The sequence below is a fragment of the Dreissena polymorpha genome, chromosome 2 (genome assembly GCF_020536995.1).
Source record: "Dreissena polymorpha isolate Duluth1 chromosome 2, UMN_Dpol_1.0, whole genome shotgun sequence".
Taxonomy (NCBI): Eukaryota; Metazoa; Mollusca; class Bivalvia; order Myida; family Dreissenidae; genus Dreissena; species Dreissena polymorpha.
In genome coordinates this window covers 77,468,418-77,475,066 of record NC_068356.1, presented here as the reverse complement: position 1 = coordinate 77,475,066, position 6,649 = coordinate 77,468,418, and positions in this window count along the sequence as shown.

The following is a 6,649-nucleotide window of genomic DNA, read 5'->3' as shown; positions in this document are numbered from 1 at the left end:
TAAAAGAGAATAATAGATTAGCTGTTTCTGCTTTTGAACTTATCCAACGATTTTGTTAACATGTCGAGACTCACTCATTTTCTATAAAGTATACTTTTCTTATTTATTATACTTATTTGTTTCGACCCGACATCGCCAATATGTGCGTTTTTTTTAACGCGCTAGCTTGATAATAAACTTAGTCTAACATATCGTTGTAATATTGCAACGATTTGTAATCCTGCCTGTTTACAACACTCGACATAGTCCTAAACAATCGAAGGCAAAACGGATTTAGAAACTAAATATCGCAATATGAATGGATTCAAATCTATCCAGCATTTCCCGAATTTGTTCAAATTTTTAATTTCAATTCAGAAAAGAACAATTACCCAAAACAAACATTGCTGCAATGTTCAACTTAAATGTGTAACCCTGAGTAATTCAGTATTCAGCATTTATCTTCAAAAACAACATGACGTTATTACGTCAGCAGACCGATTCATGCATTGTGACGATTTATGTTGAATTTAGTCAAGAAACAATACAGAAAAGCTCTGTCGCTTTGATGAATTATGGTTATGTGTCCGTTGCTTTGTATTAATTTTAAATTAACATGTTGCACGTATATATAGGCACATTAAATAATTGAAGCATTTTGTGTATAGTTTACTCAATAAAATATTTATATAAGAGAACGCTCACAAACAAAAACACGTACTCCGTCAAAATAAGAGAAATAAGGATGTCGGATAAAACTTGCCTGTCATGAAAAGCACACGATTATTCCATTCCCAATGTGTCCATCTATTTAATAATACAATTAACGGATACGGCTATTAGACAGCTGATGATTGCCAAGATTTGGCATAAATTAAATGACCATCACGAGGGCAATTGCTTGATAGTTTATATCATAAGACCTTTTTCTTCAGTAACAATGTATTCCTTAAACGACTGAGGCAAATGCTAAATATATTAGTAAATACTAAATACGTTTTCTTTAGGAATTATATGGGTCCGTTGTATAGAATCCCGAAAACAACACAAGTGGTGTATTTTGCAGAATATGTTTTATGCATGCAACAATAGAACGTATTTTGAGCCGTGTTTCTGATATAAGCTGTTAATAGACCTACTGATTTATTTACATTTAACCAATTAAAGTCTCAACAATTTAAGCTTTCCGTTATTAGACTTTTTTTGCTTAGCATGCTTAATCCTAGAATAAGTAAAACCCATTTCCTGCAATTATTTTATGACGGCAGCTGATTAAAAAGAAGATTAAAAGCTGCTTTATTTAAAATAGAATTTCTACGTTTCATAGTGATGTTTTATTTGTGGGTTTACATATATAATGTGGGATAACATATTCAAAAATTCAAAGCAAACCGTCAAAACGTGTTCCTATCCCTGATTTATTTACAGACCTTTTAAATGTGATTAGAACGAAACCAATTAGCTTAAACATTTTAATTACCAAGCAAAAAACGACAATGCATTTAAAACGTTTTTCTTATTTATTACTATTTCAAAACTTTGATCGCAACGCAGCTAATATCTAAGAGGCAATGGAATAGATCAACAAATATCCGAATCAGGTCTTTGCGTCAATATGATTGTTAAGATAGAACATCACATCATTACAATTGCGAATCATCGCCATGCAATAAGGTGCTGCCACTACGACAAGAAATTATTATTATTGTCAATACATATGAAGGTAGATTCCATACGAGAAAGTTATACACACATGTTCAATATACTGTAAGAGATGGAACATATCAGCGCACAATCCATGATTATTGAGGAGGCATGTGCCATGGTGTTCGCACATCGCGTCAGGTTTATAACGTATATTCAGTTGGAACATGTGGATGTCTAATTTAGATGTAAGTTACATATCAATTTTAGAGAATGTAATATGCATGTTAAAAATATATATCATACGAAATTAACGTTAGAACGAAAGCAACATAGCACATTTCTCTTCCATAATCATTAATTATGCCCTTCTTTGTTCCATCTCTTACATAATAACAAAATAAAAGGAGTTGGATATTCCACTTAAACATACACGACGACTAAAAGTCATTAAAATAATTCAAAATCATAATTATCCACGTTCAAATTGGATATAATTTGAACATATACATTTAATAATTCTTTATGTAATGCCGTGACATTCATGAACAGTGGACGTTCTTTAAAGTTTGATTTTTAATATGTTTGCTTAATTTCAATCTTAAAACATCAATACATAAGGGCTACGGAGTGCGCAAAATCGAATGGACAGAAAAAAAAACACGGATCAGCGGAGGGGCAGAAAGACGGACATACTTATAATTGGACGAACAAGGGCATATATTTATGCCCAACATCCCCCACTCTGGATGAGAGCATGCACGGATTCAATGATACATTAATTAGCATCACACACATTGATACACATTTACATTGTTATTTTGTTCATTTAAGAACATATGTGAAGCATTAAAAGAAATGTTTTAAGCATACAAGTATACATGTTTGCATTGTTTAACACAAAGAATTGATTTGCAAATGAATAATTATTCTGGAATATATATACATTTCAATGTTTTTAGTGATTTGCTTGCATATCACTATTTATTGTCACAATTTAATCTAGTATACTCTGTAATATAGAAAATGTTGTTCTGTTTATCATACCTATACGTCCACGATTTTAATAAATAATTTAAAAAATCGCATACAAACTGCATATTTAGCGAGAAAGAATAATTATGATTGTTGTTGCTTGACGTGTTTATTATGACGTCATTAGCACTTGCTCTTAATATTGTTAAAAACATGTTGTTTTTTGCTGTTTGTGTTGCATTTTGTGTGTACAATATATTACATATTGGTATCAAATTGTTTGTGTTGTTGAATCTTTTTCGAGTTTTTTTTAAATGATTACTTTATAGTTAATTCCGAGAAATATAACCTACCTCCTATAATCGTGTTTTATATGAATTTCCTGTTGAACTGATACAAAAATTTTTTATATCATGCAACGTAATATCAGACAGATAGATGTGCAGCGGTATGATAAAAAGAAAACATTGGTATAGCATGTGATACATATGAAATGCATTAGCGTACGTCTTAATAATACCATGACAACAATGTCCATATTTTGAAAAACACCAAAATACATGCATATGCATGTTATTTAGCGACACGACCGAACATAATAAACGAGTGTTATTATCGTGCCCTGTTAAAATTGAATTTGAAATCAAGAGACAACATTAAAGTTGCACAGATTCCAATATAAGTGGTTGTTTATCAATGCAAATTCATGTGTTATTAACGACTTTTCGAGTATCACAGCACGACAATATTATGTTTTTAAATTGATTTTAATTGAGTCGTCAGTTCATGATCACTATAAATCTTATGTTATTTTTAATTCTATTGCAACTTTTATTATCTTATACATTATGTAATACAGAAGATGGTTTGGCGGCGCAAGTTTTCAATAAATTTAAGAAAGCCGGCCGTTGACAATGGCATCAATATTTAATGTGTATAATACATACCGAAATAACACACTAATCTTCCTAAACTTTCGAGCAGGTGTAGGACGTTCATAATTCATTATTGTTTAATGTGTCTGGGATATATCCCAAAATAACAGGCAACTCATCCTAAATTTTCGAGAACGTGTAGGAAGTTTATACAGTCATGTACTTTATCGTTGATTTTCTATCTTAAAGCTAGCATTGTCTTACTGTTCAATTGCGCATAGTGTTCACATCAGCAATATTTTACATTGCTTTTACAACATGGGTAACCCAGTTGACAATGAAACACAACAGTTATCATGAAATAATCCACATTCCGACTTTCGTTTAATGGAAATTGGAAGGGGTTGGCTTGTTATAGTTGTTCGCCTAGAAATTAAATGATAAATTGAAAACAAAGCGAATGCGTATGACAAAATTTGAAAACGATATATGACATTACTGATACTAAGCGTAATTTAAAATTTCATTAATAGGCAACGATATATATAACGTGATAATTAGTATAAAAGCACAACCGATGATTACCACCATCAATAAGAAGGAAAACATAAAATAAGTTCAACTTTTATTTTTTTTAAACTTACGCAAATATAATTACACGCATTGAACAGATACTCTGGTCCAATCTTGACATCTTTTGCACTGCACCGGGTCATATCATTTTTTCATCAGCATGTTGAATGTAAGGTTGAATTTCTACACCAATACGAATATTTTTAAGAAACCCTGGCGGATATGTTACTCGGGGACATTGGTTGATATCATTTTTGGTGCAAAAACGTTTTCACTGACATACTTTTAAAGAAATTTGTAAATAAGTGCTGAATATGGGACAAATCCGTGCATCGTCGACTTCAAAAAGCCATATTTTAATAAATCCTGAATAATAATAAGCAGGATTTTTCTAACATACATGATAATACCTACTTTGCATATACCAAACGATATTTTAATTCAAAAATGCCTTTAAACAATAATAAAACTGGATTTAATTACCATACTGAAATTCAGCAAAATTTATCGGAAACTTTTCCAAGCACTTCCAAGTTTTCACATCATATCGGGTTCCCGGGTGTGAATGCATCAACCGCACAATAAAGAACGTTATAGCACGGCCTTCTTCTTTTTTTAAAGTTTTTTTCTAAATTATTGTTAGATTGAAAACATAATTTTAAACAATACTATGCTGCTTATCATATAAAACGGTTTTATAACAGATCACAAAAAACATAGTTTGAGCAGCTATCACACTGTTGTGAGAGCGGTCAAATGTATAATAATGTAAACAATGTTTCTTCTTTTTGCCCTATGTCCTTTTACGTCAGACAAAACACAGACGTTATATAAAACTGGGTTCCCACTGTCGATCAGATCAACTCGATCAAGCCCGACCAAGCGGTCGGGTACTGGTCTGGTTCGGTCGGCATGAGTGGTCGGGGCGGTCGGGTAGGTAGGCATTGGTCAGGCTAACTACCCGATATTTTTTGACATGTCAAAGATATCGAGTAGCGGTCGTGTAGGAAATTGACCGAGAAGCGCTCGGGAAGTGGTCGTGTATTAGTCGAGTAGAAGATCGAGGTGATCGTGAAGCAATCGTGTGGCGATCAGATTGCCATCTTTTACACGACCTCTACCCGAGTTATTTTAGATCGCAACACGATCCACTCGACCTCTATTCGATTTGATGTACATATTTACAAGACTGCTACTCGACGGCTACTCGACCGTACACGATCACTTCCCGATTGCTATTGGACCATACACGAGCTCATGTCACTAAAACAAAACTAACGTGCAAAACGCCGTGCTTGTCTCTCATAACCTTCTTAGAATCGGACGAGTAAACATTCAAAGATGCCAAGAAAGGGCAAAAAGGCGACTGATACTGCTAAAGCTAGTAAAACTAGTGGTAATGTACAGTCGCTGAGACAGAAGTACCTGTATCCCCACAGGAAGAGAGGAATGATCCTACTACACCTCCAATTGAGCTAGTGGAAGAACAACCCTTATTTTCCCGACAATGAGTTACAATAATTTTTTTTTCTTCGCTTTCTCTACGATTCTATACATTATATATAAACTTATATATAGGTAGTGATCTGTTTCTTAATCCTATGAGATACGCGATCAACAGTTCCCCAAACAGATCGGCATCCACTCTGAGGAAGTTCTTGTATCCTTTTGGGTCTTCTCTGTTCAGCTCCTGTAGTAGGTGCTCATATTGGCCATATAGCGGCCGTCGCGTAAGCCACTGCTTAACCCACACTTCCCTGCGTCGTGGCCGCCTACGCCTACGCAACTGGGCGGCTTCCCTCCTCCTCTAAATCTCATACAGCAATTGGCCCTGTCTCTCTAGAGCTCTAACCATCCTGGTCCACAACTGTAATTGTTCAATCCCCATGATGATTAAAGTGATAAGTGAATAACAATGTATGAAGTTTTTATTCCCAATGTTTCAATACACGACCGTTCGCGACTTTGTACGACTGGTAGTACGACCATCACGATCTGGTCGTGTAAAGATCTGGTGGCGATCGAGCTGAGGTCCACTTGGTCGAGCTGAGATCGCTAGGGCTCCGCGTATAGGTCGAGATGGATCGAGCGAAAATCGGAAAGATGGTGAGTGGACGTCGTGAATGAGTCGTGTGGGGTCGTGTGTTTCGACAAGAGGTCGAGAATAAGTCGTTTAGACCCTTTTTAGTAGAGCTTGGTCGGGTTTGGTCGGGAATTTTCGGTGATCGAGATGATCGAATTGATCGGATCGGCAGTGGGAACCCACCCTTTAAGCAGCATTGGTTTCTGAAACAGATACCCGTCAATAATATATTAAACAAATAAACACAAATCGTTGAAAGTAATTAAATTAATTTATTTAATAGTTTCCATGTCAGATATAAGTGATTTCGCTTGTTCATTAAATTTGAAACTCGTTTATGTCAGCTCATTTGCATTTTCAAAATAGCAATACAACATAGACTGGTGGATATGCGTTGTGTCTTTAACAGTAGTAAACGTGTTCATTGTTAATGTGTAATACTGTTTTTATGCGCGACATAGTTAACCATGGGTTCATCTTATGTTTTTTGTCGTTTAAAGGAATGACATGAATGCATAGC